Genomic DNA, 17,071 nt, shown 5'->3' on the forward strand with positions numbered 1-17,071 from the left:
TTTTATGCACAGTCTTCACAGTTTCCCTCAAAATGTCAATGAATCTCACATGAACTTGTCTATATTCTCCTGCTTTGACAATCTGGCTAGTGTTTTTTAGTTTTTCCTTTCTTGTCTTATTTTTAGTACATCTTCAACATTATCTCTACTAAACATACTGTATGAACAATCATATGTTACTACCTACTATACTTTTAATTGTATGTCTAAACCATTATGCTTATGTAAATATCTTATGCAATCATATATCTACAATTCAGTGCCTACTGCCCCTAAAGAATAAATTGCCCATGCTACATTAAACAAAAGTGGTAAGCTAGTATATTGCAATAGGGAATGGGTGGCAAGCTGAAAAACAGGTTCATAGTTGCTAGGTATTTCCTCCAAAGGAGGACATACTCAGGACTGCAGCACCCCATCTCCTTAAAATACAAATCTACATGCTGTGGAAGTAGAACCTATAGCCTTCTACATCAAGATGCAAGTATGCTACCTGCTGTGCTACTAACACTGCTTTAAAATTCTATATGACAAAGTGATACCATTTGCTGAACTAAACAGTTGCACATTTTAAGCAGACTTAACATGAGCAGCAGTAAATTTATCTTCCCTTGAAGCTCACAATTCCTTAAAAATGCACTTGAAAATAAATTCCACCTGATAATTCTAACTAGGACATTACACACTCACACACTCCCCACAACCTCTTAGTGCAAGAAATATGGCCAAAGCTTAACATAAATAGGGACAGATTACAAATATTTCTCTCATGAACTTAGAAAATTGCTAGACTAACAGGATTTGTGTTAGTATGCATTTTTCTAAAGGATGTGTTGCATACCCACATTTGTGCTTTGTTTGTTTTCCTACTTCAGGATCTGCATTACAACCAATGAGGAACTAACCACACAGCGAGGATGTAACTGGTATGACATTTCTTCTGTTTCATACATGTCAGTCTTGAAACTCCTGTTGGTGCCCTCCATTAATACTATGTCCTTCGACACCTGCATAGGACAACTGCTACCTCCACATCAGCCTAGTTAAACCAGTATGTGTATATATTACCTACTGGTGAGTATGTGCTTAGTAATACTGTCTGGTTGTCTTTGTTTCCCTGCAACAGTTGCATTTCAGCTCCCACTTCTATCAGTAGATTATCACTAGGAAATTTCAGGTGTGTCTTATTTTGTTCTTACATACTCACATATGTTATATATGCTGCAAATGTAACATAAATGTCTTCTCCCTATTATACAGGTTCTGTAAGCCACACCTGGACATGAAATCCTGGTAATTCCTTAACCTCACTAATATTGTATTCATATAGTTGCCCCATATGTCCATGCAGAGCTGCACCATGTAATTTCTATCAGTGTAGCGAACCTGTGTCCTCTGTCTCTTCTTGTAGCATTCCACTGCCTGTTACATAGAAATCACAAACCCACATGCGTTTATTTGGAAGAACACTTCCAAACTCTAATGCATACAAACCCCCTATCTAATTTTTACATCCACACGGGACAGACAGATGTATGGGATAGCAGTAATGATCAAGTCAGGGGCAGACTACTGAGAGAGGTAGACCTGAATCTGGATAAAGCCCTAGTCATGTGTAGAGCAAGTGAGCTTTCATGTATTCAGCTTAAAAACATGACTGGGAAACTGTCTGGGTCAGTTAGAAATAAAAGTTGAGCATGAAAACAAGGGTAAAATAAAGTTCAGAATTAATCAAAGAGAAAAATTATCATGCACTTACCATATGGTTATCCAAGACAACACCTCATAATAAATGGACAGCCATAGACCCTACCCACTATAATCAGTGTGGCAACAGGCATGAGAAAGCAATGTTGCAGATCCAGTAACTTTATCTGTATCCTTTGTGGATGCCATAACCATTTCGCAAAGATGGCCTATTGTGGGTGTAAACTGAAGCCTTACATCAAATGTTGCTGACTATGGATACAAGTTGGGAAAATATAAGTTGATGTTGTAGACCGTGTCCTTGGAAGGGCATCTAAAGCAACTAGATAGTCCAGCTTGAAATGCTTGTGATACACTTGGTAAATGAAAAACATTTATACTATGCAGTTATAAAATTATTTAGAGATGGACACAGGCAACACAATGACTAAGGTTAATGGAAAAAATGTAAGTCCAGTGGTATTTAAGGGGCTAGAGACTAAAGTATGTAAAATGGTCACAAAGACAGCTTGCAAGTTTTTAAATGTCAGAATGAACATTTGAGTGGTCACAAATTGCAGGAAGCATGTTTCTCCTAACAAAACAGTTTTAAAAAAATCTTTTAAAAGTGCTGATACTTTTAACAGATTGCATGTTATTAATATTGTTATGAGAGCTTCATTAACGTTCAGAAAACACAGTGTGCTGATGAAATACTCATGAAATTCATAAATTAATTTGTCACAAAAAGAAAAAAAATAAAGACTGTAAGGTTCATGAAACATTTATTACAGCCATTGATATCCTGGTATGTTAGGGTTGCCACCTGTCCCACTTTGCGAGGGACAGTCCCTCTTTGGAAAGTTGTGTCCTGCAAAGAATTTGTAAAAATGGCAAATGTCCTGAGATTTTAGAGCAAAATTATTTCCTATATTTTATGTAAAAGTTGTATAAAACTGTTATTCTGTATGATCTGAAACACCGACACTTGCAGCAGCTGGAGAGGCCACAAAAGTTCCTCACCAAAAGGATAAAGGGTCTCAAAAATCTGTCCTATGCTGCCCGACTGAAAGAACTCCAGCTCTATTCAGTCGGCCGCTTGCTCAGAGGTGACCTTTGCCTAACATACAAGGCCATGTCAAACCCAGATTTGATGAATATGCTTCACCTCAAAAAATCTAGATCCATCAGAGCCACAAGGGCGGGAGACTTAAACCTCGACACGGCTAATAATAGGATGTGCTGGAGGGATAGATTCATCACCCAAAGACTCCCTATGCTGTGGAACAAAATCCCGGTACATGTGAGGCAGAGCACCTCGCTGGCCTTGTTCAAGAGAAATCTTGACCAATGGATGGGAGATCGCAGATATACCCCAGGGATTACCTCAGTGTCACTGCTCGACAGAGGCACAGCAAAATAACGGGTATAGTTCCCCATACTTAAGGGGTGGCGTAAGCCACAAAACGATGGGCTAGGCTTGCAAATGCCCTCGGGCAGATAGCCTAGTATGAACCTATGAACCTAGATATTATAAGAAACAGAATAAGCAACATAAAATGCTACAAAAATAAGCTTTTATTTAGAAAAAAAGTGAAGTTTTATCCTTCGTACTGGCCGTGGCTGGGTATGTTTCAGCCTGCAAAATCTAACGTCTGTACCAAAAATGTCCCACTTTGTACATTTGAAAAGCTGGCAACCCTGTCCACACATCCCCGGCTCTAACTACCTATTTCTTACTTGCACATACCTCTCAAACACTTAAAAACACACACGCACACACTTACCTCTCACTTGTACGCTCGTCCCAACATCTTTTGGATTTGAAATTCCGCGCGCGGGGTGGAGGCGGAAGCTAAAGACGTAAGCCAACAGTCGCACAGACGGAGAAGACGAAATCATGTCGCAAACACCTGTTCTGTCTGTGCGACTTGACGCAAAGAAAAAAAAAAAACATTTTTTTTTTAAATTAAAAGAAAATGAAGTCTCCGGGCCAGCCAAATCCAGGGGGGTGCAAGTGCACCCCCTTGCACCTGCCTGCGGGCGCCCTTGATTTCATGGTATGGAAATGCATGATCTTAGTACATTACATTACATGTACGTGATCTACATGAGCTAGTCTCTCAATTTTATTTTTGTCTTCTTGTCGATACCGCAGATACGCTGGAGAGGTGTTTTATACCATGTGGTAAACCAGCATGAGTGGGACAGAGATCCAGATGAGGAACAACCGTTGGGACGATGTCAGCATGACTCTCTTGGCACAGGGCGTACTGCACCATGGCTGGAGCCTGAAAGCCCAGCACATGAAAAATTAAAAGACATTCTTCTGGATCCTAAATTTGTGGAGAAAGTACGGCATTACTTGAGCTACAGGTAAGGACCTTTTGTGTATGTGTGCAGCTTTACACAATGCAGTGAAAACTAACATTAACATTCTGATTTGTTAATTTTTATAATCAATTCCTTTGTGTAGAACAACTGCGGAATTAGAACAGTTCCAACAACTTATATTAAAATATGCTTCAAAACGTCAGGCATATACATTTCCTGCTTATCAAGCACGGAATTTTATGGCTGCCATAGACCACAACAGTCACCATGGACGTCCATACCATCGTAACAAGGACGGAAGACAAGTGTAAGAATTCACAATACTCCACAATTCTGATCTACAACAATATCTATCTAGATTTATGTTTTGATGTTAGTGTACATGCCTACATGAGTTAGGGTATCTGACATTATTGAGTAGTCCTGAAAATGGTCAAAAGGATAGACTGAAAATTAGCGTGAATTCAATAGCTAACTTCAACCGTGACACTATTACTTGGTGCAATACACATCCTGTCTCCTGACTCTGTACTCCAAGTGCACGTGTAACACTTAAAACAAACAGATATGTTACTTGTAAGAGTCATTCTATGATATTGAAGGCAACTATTACACTCAAACTATTCATTCCTGTTTCAACCTCATCTCCAATACACTTGTAGACAAATAATAATGACCAATCATAATTTGATAAAGTAAATATACTTAAGTCAACACATCATGTTTTGACATTATTTGCAGTGTCTGAGAGTTTAAATAGCAGATGGTGTTGACAAACCATTAATTGAAGAACTTGCGTAACTTGCATTTGACTGTAGGTTGAATTTTACTCTCATGTATTATCAGGTATCGTAGAAAGTTTAATAAGAAAAGTGGACGATGGACTGTGGTGCATAAAAAAGTGAAGAAAGAATACAGATACTTCATACCATTAAAGAGAAAGATTTTACTGCATCGACTGACAGACTGCACTAGATTGAGGGAACGAGCAAGACTAGGAGATGATGATCCAAGAAAGATACAGCCCTCGATTGCCATATATCCACCCCCAGACACAAGCCAGTTGGTAGATGAACACCACTCCAGATTTCTGAGACTCAGAATGTGGAGAACAATGAGGTTTCCTTCTAGATGATACCAAGTCGGTCATTGAAATTTCACGCTTTCTCAAAGTGCAAGCAGACTGCAGATCACAGTTTCGTCACTTGAAAGTTATGTATTTATCACTTATTACTACATTACTGTTAGTCAATAATTGCATTGCAGTGCGGTACAAGTTATTTACTCCTGCTCAGGTTCTGTGAAATGTTTGCTGTATTACAGCTGTATTTTAAAATGCTTATGTCATTCTAAAGCAGGAATGCACTGGGATATTGCATATGCAGTACACCACCGTTTGTCAGTATTTCTGACTCCATGGCAGTTCACTTATTTTGTGAATTTGAGTGTTAATTACCATTAGGGTCTCATACATGCAGTGTTACTTTGCTAAGTGAAAGGAGAGTACTGATAAGTATATGGTGCCGTAGAGTTCATGTGTTATAACTGCATTGGTTGACCTTGGTAACTGGCAAAGATTTCAGTCACATAACAATTTCCTTTGTTTGCTACAGTCACCTCCATAGCATTTCGATGCAAACCATTTACCAAGTACACAATGGTCAAAGTTTTCACATCTTGGAGGAAATGCCTCTCACTTTCACTCTTATTTAAATTTATTTGACTTAACCATCTTATTTTGTCTTTTAGTGACCTGTCCAACTAAGAGGTAGTGGAACTGAAGTTGGACACGAGTCAGTTCTTTTTTTGTCTAAAGATTTGTCTGAATACATTTGTATTTAATTTTATTTGTATTTTTACATATTTATTATACAGGTATGTACATTACTACTCTATCATTTCAAATACTCATTGGTTCTACTCAATCATTGAGAGAATGATATGCTGACATACAGTTGAGTCAAGGTATTTTTACGATTTTAACAGGTTACGTACCCCAATGTGCAGGGCATTGCACTGTGTCCTTTTATCCAATGTAGTGGAATCACACATTGAGTCCATGTAGTTGTGGTGTTTGGTGTCACCATCCCATGACTTCGGGTTTTGTGGAAATTGTGCCACATCGGCGTGGCTATCGGGACATAGGTTCATATGTAGGTACTGGCCTATTGGCCCTAGGGCCTATATAAGCCTAGCCATACATTTACCTTGTCTTTTGCCACCCAAGAAAATAATTTTCCTGTGCCCCTATTGAACAGAGCCACAGAAGTGATCCCCGAGGTCAATTTCTTATCTCCCATCCATTCGTCATGTTTCTACGTGATGAGTGCTAATGAGGATCTCAGTCTGACATAGATGCGTAGTCTGTGTGAGAGTATGGTAACTGTCTGGGACAGGAATCTATCCCTCCAGCATGTTCAGTTTATTGTGGTGACAAGGTATACTTCCCTAGAGCATGTAGCTCGGAGGGATTGGTATTTCTTTAAGTGGAGCATGTCCAACAGCTATGGGCTTGACATAGCTTTGTATGCCTGGCAGACATCGCCTCTGAGTAGGCAATATGTGACGGAGTGGCAGTTAATAGTTTAATTGGTAATCCATTATTTTGCAGGTCAAGAGCTTCAATACTCTTTCGGTTCAATGAGGTCGGACTTTGATATGTTTTGCTGGGCTCATTTGTATTCCTGGTTGTGGGTTTTTGCTAATTACAAAGAAACAAATATAAAAAAAAATTATATATATATATATATATATATATATATATATATATATATATACATATATACACATACATATATTTAGAGATAATATGTGGCCTATATATGAATATCTGTGTGTGTGTGTGTGTGTGTGTGTGTGTGTGTGTGTGTGTGTGTGTGTGTGTGTGTGTGTGTGTATGTGTATGTGTGTAGGTGTATGTATATATATATATGTATGTATATATATATATGTATGTATATATATATATATATATATATATATATATATATATATATATACATACCTACATTTATTGATAATACTAGGACTCTGCTCATGAGAATTTGAGCATGACTGTATTCATGGTTTGTGATTAGCTTTTGTCTGGTGATCATGATGTGTCTTATTTCTGCAATGTCCAGGTGAGGTGCAGACAGTGATTGAGTTATTTTATTGGGGTTCTGTATGTAGATTGTATGTGGATGAGAGTAAAGTTGCCTGGCTACAAGACAACCTAAACTTAGCAGAAGTAGAGTACAGGTGGGTGGCCAAACAAGGAATACTGGAATGTGCGGTAATCTGAAAGGCACCATAGCTTCTTTTTTCCTCATACTTAGGTTACCATTTGATCTTTGGGGCATAGGATGACAGTAGTGGTGATGTCAAGTTTTCTAATTAATATACAGAGTACGTGCACAGTATAAATGAGCTGCTGATGATGCATTTTACATGGTTGTGAATGATGAGGTTGGCAGCAGCGTATCAGGGCAGTCAATGACTTTACTGTTTTATACTATTTACTGATGTTAACAGAATCTGAATAATTCACATTTAGGTGGACGTTCTCTTGAAAAGCACTGTAAAGAGGTTGGTATGCAGCAATCATGTACTTTATCATTGTTACTCTCTCATATTTCAACATTGATGGATTAATTTACCCATGGCTGATTTGCTTTTTCACGGTTGTGTTTGCAAATGAGTGCTGTATCTCAAAGATGGACATACACTTTGACTTGTTGTTTTTCACCTGTATTCGTTTCTCAGAGTTTATAACCATGGAGGCCAACTACACTAGTGAGAATGCACCTACAGTGAGACCGGTTGATGGTTTGCCAAGCCGAAGAAGAAAACTGCATCCTAATTCTGGAAGGAAGAGTGCTAAAAAGCAAACAAATATGAGGGAGAGGAGTCTGAGAGAACAACAGCAAGCTACCATCATGGCACATGAAGGACAACAGTATTGTCAGAGTTTATAGGTAAAGTGTCATACAAGACTGAGTTTGGTAGCACATAGGTTCATAGGTAGGTACTAGGCTATCTGTCCGAAGGCATGTATAAGCCTATCCAGATGTGTTGTCTTTTGCCACTCCCTTAGATTAGTTCCCTGTGCCTCTGTCCAGCAGAGCCACTGAAGTGATCCTGGGGTAAATTTTCTGTTGCCCATCTGCTGCAAAAGGTTTCTGTTGGAGACTGTTAGCGAGGAGCTCTGCCTAATGTAGATTGGAATCTTGTTCCAAAGCATGGGAAGTCTCTCGTACAGGAAACTATCCCTCCAGCACGTCATTTTTATTGTTGTGGTGAGGTTAACATCCTGAGAGCATGTGGCTCGAGGGAATAAGCTTTTCTTTAGGTGCAACATGTCCATCAGAGATTACCTCAGAGTAGTCGGTATGCAACCAAGTACAGCGGGAGTTTCTTTAGTTGAGCTTCATAGTGCATGTGTTTGAGGCCAGTGATCCTCTTGGTGAGGTACTTCTGTGGTCTTTCCAGCTTTTGCATGTGTCTTGTAAGATATATTCCAAATGGGGCGGCACAGCATGCCCGGCCTACTACGTAGGCAAAACGAACCGTGTGCTGAGAGATAGGATGCGTGAACACGCTTACCATATTAGGAAGGAACATCTTTATAATGCACTTGCTAAACACATCAAGGACTGTGGTTCCGATCATGAGTTCAAATTCAGGATATTAGAGCAAATTTCCAGAACATATAGAAGGGGTGATGTCGAGAATTATACTGAGATCCGAGAGATCAACTGGATCATTAGATTCAGGGCGGATGTACCACCTGGCATTAATGGCAAGGTTCCACTACGTCCTTTGTTAAAATCTAGGAGGCTCAAGACTAGTAATTAATATGTTTTCCATTCTGTTGTTTTAGATGTTCACAGAGATATACATATATGTATTTTACTTATTGTTCTGGTTTTTAAAGAATATTTCTTTAATTGGAGTCAAATTTGGCGCCCTTTTTTAATATATAAACTGTTTGTCTCATTCAATGAATTGTAACCTGGTCTGATGAAGCTATTTTAGTGAAAGCGCTCACCGTTTATTTAAATAAACCCGTTTTTATCGTACAGAAGTTTTTGGGATTATTGAGTCATCTGCTGTTTTTGCCAGAGAGTACTTTGGATTTATTGGTAACCCTCCATTGTTTTGCTCTACAAACCTTTACTATTTTTATTCAGCTGACTTTTTTGTGGTTCACAGTAGAGCATTTACTCCGCTTGGTATCTTTATTATTCGATTACTGTTATAATGCTTTGTCTTCGGTCAGTGTGTTAATTGATGGAGACTCTGTTATTCCCATAGTGGATGATGACACATTTTTTGACAAAACAAGTAACAGTTACTTTGATATGGCTGCATACTTATAATTTCTGAGCCACTATGCTTTCACCATTCCATATAGCATCTCTGTTGTAAATAAATAAATAAAATACATTTTTGGCAGTGAGGTTAAGGTCATGGTTCTAATTCCAGTTGGTGGTGTCAATAAGGCCTTTGTTTTGGATGTCAACAACAATTGTGTAGTTAATAGCTCATAACTTGCAATCATCTGTGAACTTCGTTACACAGAGTGGCTCTGTGTATGACTTTAGCTATGAGAAGTAGATGACAAGCAGCAGAGGACCTATGGCTGATCCCTGTGTAATTCCACTGTTTGGCAGACTGAGTATGAGCCCGCTGTTTTTACGCAGTGTCTTCTATCTGTGAGCCAGTTTGCAACCAACCTAGTGATAAAGGAGGTTGATGCTTCAATTTATCAATATTTGCAGAGTGATGAATGATATCAGAGGCCTTGTCCGGATGTAGGTACTCTGGATGCACTGCCTAATCCTTCATCCATCGACAGGGAGAACAGCCATGATCTCCCTTTCACATAGCCAGATCTCATGGGGTCTGCAGTTTGGATATTTCAAAAGTATTTGTAATCAGTGAACACGATGATCCATTCCCTAACTTTACCAATGTAAATTAGGCTAAGGGGTGGGTCGATAATTACCAGGGTCTGTATTCGCTCACCCTTTTTGTAGTGTGATGACTGCAGCAGTACACTGTTGGGTAAGGAAAAATACATGAGTAGATGCCGTTACTACAGAGGACACACAGATGTGGTGCCAATTTACTTTGTATTTCATGTACAAAATGACCAAGGATATTATCGGGTCTCATAACATATGTACTTGTGGCCGTGGTCAATCCAACTGCAACCTTGTGCTGCAGTAATGCTGTGTGCTTGCCATGCTTCCGTTATTGTGTTGTGCTGTAGGTGTGGATAGAGTGGAATAGTTGACACAGAATCCGTATGACAGTGTGTTAGCAATTGCTGCTGGGTCAGTATGCGACCTGCCATTCTGCATTATGTCAGCCCAAAATCTGTGTATTGATATGGAGCCTATTGATATAGTTATAGAAGGGTTTTTTGGATTGTTTTTAGTGTTGGCTGTAATTCTGCCATCATTGCTGGCTTTTCAGGTTTCAATGAGGTTTTTCAACTCTGTTGAGAATGGATCTTTAGCTCTCTGTGGCCTACACCATGTTCTGCATCAGTTTCTTTCTTTTCTTGAGATTATTAATGTAAGGGCCACAACAGATTGGCTGACTTTTATTGAGTATACATGTAACTTATGCAAAACTTTTGACAAAATATACAACAGATAAGCAAAGCACAAATAATAAGTAACATGTTCGAATATGATATCAAATTGAAAAAATGAAATGGTGCAGCTAACCCAGGCTATGTATGTCAATGACTGTGTAACATTTTGGAACAGAGATGCTATATGGAATGGTGAAAGCATAGTGGCTCAGAAATTATAAGTATGCAGCCATATCAAAGTAACTGTTACTTGTTTTGTCAATGAGATGTGTGAGTCAGAAATTCTATTTCCCCTGTTGTGTGCCACAGGCTTAATTACAGATACCTTTTGTTAAATTGAACTTTAAAACAGATTATGACAGAAGTGTGGAAGAGAGAATGAATGGTAAATACAGCCAGCTTCCCAGGTAGACAGCTTCCCACAATGCAATTTTTTATGTAAACCTGTTCCAGTTTAAAGCAACCCCCTGTGGTTTGTGAGTGAGGACTGCATTCAGCTGCAGACAGGCTCCGGGACAATGTAGATTACACCAGTGTGAGTGCAAGTTTGTGCATTAACAGGGTTGCCTTTACCAACTCTCATCATAAATTCAGTATCTGCTTTTAATCACAAGTACTTAAACAGATTAAACAGGGGGATTAAATAGACAGACATTAAACTCTTCTGCATACCACTGTGGTGCCGTCACCACAGGAGGTAGGTGCTTCTCTATTCACAATAAAATCATATGCCCTTTTATCGTAATACATAGGTTTTACATTCTTTTCGGCTGAGGTCCGTAGGCACCATAGTGTAGTAGCCTTATTATTTCTTATCAGAGATCCATGTCTATTGCAGGACTGTTTCTTTTCATTTTAAACATGTGCGTACAACTGTGGGTAGACTGATACCAAGGGGCAGTGGGAAGAAAGATAAAACATCAAAATATAACAATGGAATATAACACGGAACACAATAGGAAGTCATTCAGCTGTACATGTCACAACCACAACAGGTAGTTATAACTGTGTATCAGCAGTGATAATAGCAAGCAATGGCATGCAAAATTTATGGCCGATAGGAAGTGTTGACAATTCAGATGCATTTAGGAAAAGATTGACAAAATATGTGCCATTGTGTGTGGTAATGATAATAAAGCCCAGGAGTGTTATGGTATGGTGCTAGGAAGTATAACAAATTAGGAAAACATGAATGTTACAGGTATAGATGGCTTTCTGGCATTTCCACCCATGGAACTGGTACAGTTGTGTTGCTTTGTGAAGGATCTGAGGCAGTAGTGTCATCACCTGCACAGGTTATTGTGATGTACTTGTCTCCCGATCAACATTGGGCTGATGTACTTCTGCTCTTGGGTAGTACACTGACAATGTCTGACCTGCATATGGTGCTACCGCTGAAGGAATAGGATATGTGAGGGTGCTGACATGATTACAAATGCAGAGGTAGCATACTACTTTGCCCATGTCCATATTCATTTCCATTCTTCCTACTTTTGGGCAAGAATTGCTCCCTGTAGCTGTGACATATACAGTGGTAGACCTATTACACTAAATCCATCAATTTGCAAGTACTACATAAATTTTACTTCTATTCCTTTACATTGTCATGTTCTAATGTATTTTCCGGTACACCGCGGTGATGTTATTGTTTGTGTTGTGAAAGTTTACATACTTGGATACTTTCCCTGTATTTCGCTTAAAATGTCTTTGGATAAGCTCAATGGTATTGATAACCTTTGCTTTTGCCTTTGCACAGGTAAATTTAAATTCTGTACTTCTTGCATATCACTAACAGTACATAATTTCTTTCCTATCCTGGCTTGCCCAATGCACCATTTGTATAGCTCTTTTCTAGCGTATGAATTTCATACGGACTACCACTCTGTCTGACGATGAGGTAGGCGAAGCAGCCACCTTGACGTCAGTGAACACTAGTGTTGGAATGCTTCAGGATTCTACACTGTGATCTTTTTCCTTCCTGTAACCACTGGCCATAAGAGTATTGCGGACTTTTTTATCCTGGGAGTTGTGTACTCAGCTGTCCTCTTTTAAAACTGTAACCCACTTTTCTCCACAACAATAAACAGAACATGCTGGAGGGATAGAATCCTGACCAGAGACTTGCCATACTCCGTAAGAAACTACCTATCTATATCAAACAAATATTGTCATTAGCAGTCTTCATAAAAAATCTTGATGATTGGATGGGAGATATGAAATTCACCCGATGTGTCACTTCTGTGTCAATGCTTGACAGGGACGCATGAAAATATTTTTCTCGGGTGGCGAAAGCCAGGGTTCAGTATGGCTAACCTTATATTGTCCCTGGGGCCAGTAGCCTAGTACCTACCTATGAAACTAAGTAGAGAGACAGATAATTTTTCTTACTTCTTCGGTGAGTGCATTCTCTAAGCTGTAGTAATTGTGTGTAACCCACAGTCTGATGCATGAGTAGTACAAGATATGTTTTGTAATATGTACAGATGAAAACAGGCCTTGTGATAAGCCAGGGGGAGGGTAATGATGAATGAATGCAGTCAGCTTCACAGATTGCCAGCTTCAGATAAGATTGTTATTGATTTTTTTTTCAATGAATGCATCCCCCCCACAGCTTACAGATGCTGGAATGCTTGTAGGTCCAGGCAGTCTCTCTGACAATATGTATTACACAGGTATGACTCCTACCTTGTGCATAAAGTAGCTGCCCTTCCCAAATGTCATTACCATAAATACAATAGCTGCTATTATTACAATGTATGTAAGTAGGTGACAGAGGGGAATCAAAGAGAAAAGTGGCTGCTCACTGCTAAGCCTACCAGTAGGGTGCCGGCACCAGTGCAGGTAGTTATTTGCCTATGGATAGTAGAGTCATTTCCCCTGTCATCAGTATACATAGCTTTTATATATTTTATTGTATTTATTTATTGTAGATTTGTTGAACGGCATACTCAGACTGCATATATGTCCATTTTCAGCAGAGGCCATTGGAGAGAAGGGCCATATTAATACACCATGAACATTTAGTGAATGCTACTTTTCAGCAGATAACATTCATAACCACATAGTACTTACTTATTATAAAACAATGTACAAAACAATTGCATTATTGTCAAAGTTATATTTACATAACATTACATTCAGGTTTTAAGACACATTGAGCATCACTTATACAATTAACCTTTCCTGAAATGGTGTGGTAGAAAAACGTTTGAACAAGCTGAAGGTAAGGCATCTAAGTAATAATGATGTGACTAGTTGGGGTTACTGGAAGGACATATACAATGAGTTTTGAGGTATTTATTGCATTATTTTTATGTAGTTAGTGATGGTTGTATGATCAATTCAGCTGGGAGTCATTTCCATGTTTTTCACAGAGTTGATGAACAAACAGTCCCCAGCTGACTTGTTTGATTTCTATGTTTGAAGTAGGAGTGTAGAGGATGATTGCAGTGGTCAGATGCTGGTATAGGGGCTGATAATATTGTTTAGTGCTATGTATTCTTTGGTTGTTAAAGGAGTTGATGTCCCACTATTAGCATGTTGAACTGAAGTAGGCTAGGCAGTTGGAGCCAACATTGGGGATTTTTTTTTTGACAGTGGTGTGCATGATAGGCCATGTCTGTAGCAAATCTGTGTATGCACTTGTAACAGGATGATAGTTTAATTAAGATGCATTTTGTTGTACTTGGAGATTAGAGGTGAGTGGGCCAGAGTAGTTGAGAGTACATGAGACTGTGCAATTGTAGTTCTAGCAAGTGGGGTAAGGAAAGGTTTGATTCTGTGAATCGAGGCATGGGATTTTACTAATGTTTTGCCGAGCCAGAGAAAAAGAATGCATCCTAATTCCGGAAATAAGACGAATAAAAAGCACAGAAATATGAGGGAGAGGAGTCAGAGAGAACGATAGCAAGCTAACATCATGACACATGAAGGACAGCAGGATTTTCAGAGTATACAGGTACAGGTTCATCCAAGAGGGAGGTTGGCAGCGACAGTATCAGATGATTTGTTATTAAAAACCTGTATCTGAGATAGGGACCTAGTTGGGGATGTGTTCACTATCAAAATCTGAACCAATCTCAGGTGCTATAGCAGTCTGATGTGTGCAATTGAAAGTTGACAGAGTAACAGTGATAAGTGGTGTAGAGGGAGGGCTGATATTTGTGCGCATACTTTTCTGCATGGTGATTGTTAAGCTGACTATCCAAAGCATGGAAACACGAGGAGGTTGTGTACAATACTGAAGCTTGGTAAGGGGGGTGTGTACAATACTGAAGCTTGGTAAGGGGGGTGTGTACAATACTGAAGCTTGGTAAGGGGGGTGTGTACAATACTGAAGCTTGGTAAGGGGTGTGTACAATACTGAAGCTTGGTAAGGGGGTGTGTACAATACTGAAGTTTGGTAAGGGGGTTGTGTACAATACTGAAGCTTGGTAAGGGGTGTGTACAATACTGAAGCTTGGTAAGGGGGTGTGTACAATACTGAAGCTTGGTAAGGGGGTGTGTACAATACTGAAGTTTGGTAAGGGGGTGTGTACAATACTGAAGCTTGGTAAGGGGGTGTGTACAATACTGAAGCTTGGTAAGGGTGTGTGTACAATACTGAAGCTTGGTAAGGGGTGTGTACAATACTGAAGTTTGGTAAGGGGGTGTGTACAATACTGAAGCTTGGTAAGGGGGTGTGTACAATACTGAAGCTTGGTAAGGGGGTGTGTACAATACTGAAGTTTGGTAAGGGGGGTGTGTACAATACTGAAGCTTGGTAAGGGGTGTGTGTACAATACTGAAGTTTGGTAAGGGGGGTGTGTACAATACTGAAGCTTGGTAAGGGGTGTGTGTACAATACTGAAGCTTGGTAAGGGGTGTGTGTACAATACTGAAGTTTGGTAAAGGGGGTGTGTACAATACTGAAGTTTGGTAAAGGGGGTGTGTACAATACTGAAGCTTGGTAAGGGGTGTGTACAATACTGAAGCTTGGTAAGGGTGTGTGTGCAATACTGAAGCTTGGTAAGGGGGGTGTGTACAATACTGAAGCTTGGTAAGGGGGTGTGTACAATACTGAAGCTTGGTAAGGGGTGTGTACAATACTGAAGCTTGGTAAGGGGGTGTGTACAATACTGAAGCTTGGTAAGGGGGTTGTGTACAATACTGAAGCTTGCTAAGGGGGTGTGTACAATACTGAAGTTTGGTAAGGGCCTGTGTACAATACTGGAGCTTGGTCAGGCGGGTGTGTACAATACTGAAGCTTGGTAAGGGTGTGTGTACAATACTGAAGCTTGGTAAGGGGGTGTGTACAATACTAAAGCTTGGTAAGGGGTGTGTACAATACTGAAGCTTGGTAAGGGGGGTGTGTACAATACTGAAGCTTGGTAAGGGGGGTGTGTACAATACTGAAGTTTGGTAAGGGGGGTGTGTACAATATTGAAGCTTGGTAAGGGGGTTGTGTAGAATACTGAAGCTTGCTAAGGGGGTGTGTACAATACTGAAGTTTGGTAAGGGGATGTGTACAATACTGAAGCTTGGTAAGGGGGGGTGTACAATACTGAAGCTTGGTAAGGGGGGTGTGTACAATACTGAAGATTGGTAAGGGGGGTGTGTACAATACTGAAGCTTGGTAAGGGAGGTGTGTACAATACTGAAGCTTGCTAAGGGGGTGTGTACAATACTGAAGTTTGGTAAGGGGGTGTGTACAATACTGAAGCTTGGTAAGGGGGTATGTACAATACTGAAGCTTGGTAGGGGGATGTGTACAATACTGAAGTTTGGTAAGGGGGTGTGTACAATACTGAAGCTTGGTAAGGGGTGTGTGTACAATACTGAAGTTTGGTAAGGGGGGTGTGTACAACACTGAAGCTTGGTAAGGGGGGTGTGTACAATACTGAAGCTTGGTAAGGGGGGTGTGTACAATACTGAAGTTTGGTAAGGGGGGTGTGTACAATACTGAAGCTTGGTAAGGGGGGGTGTACAATACTGAAGCTTGGTAAGGGGTGTGTGTACAATACTGAAGCTTGGTAGGGGGTGTGTGTACAATACTGAAGCTTGGTAAGGGGGGAGTGTACAATACTGAAGCTTGGTAAGGGGGTGTGTACAATACGGAAGCTTGGTAAGGGGGTGTGTACAATACTGAAGCTTGGTAAGGGGGATGTGTACAATACTGAAGCTTGGTAAGGGGGGTGTGTACAATACTGAAGCTTGGTAAGGGGTATGTGTACAATACTGAAGTTTGTTAAGGGGGTGTGTCCAATACTGAAGTTTGGTAAGGGGGGTGTATTCTGATAATATATAATAGATAATGAAAATGCCAGTTTTGCAGGCATATGTAGGGCAGTCGCGGTCAAAGCACCTACAAGACCACAGGCAGCCCACACGAGTAGAAACTCCAGTGTTCTGAGCTGTCTATCGACTGTGGCAGGGAAAGGTGGTAAGGAGTAAAAATTGCTGTCTTGGCCATCCCGAGGGAGGTAG

This window comes from Protopterus annectens, chromosome 17.part0 (genome assembly GCF_019279795.1).
Source record: "Protopterus annectens isolate FY-2018-M chromosome 17.part0, PAN1.0, whole genome shotgun sequence".
Lineage (NCBI taxonomy): Eukaryota > Metazoa > Chordata > Ceratodontiformes > Protopteridae > Protopterus > Protopterus annectens.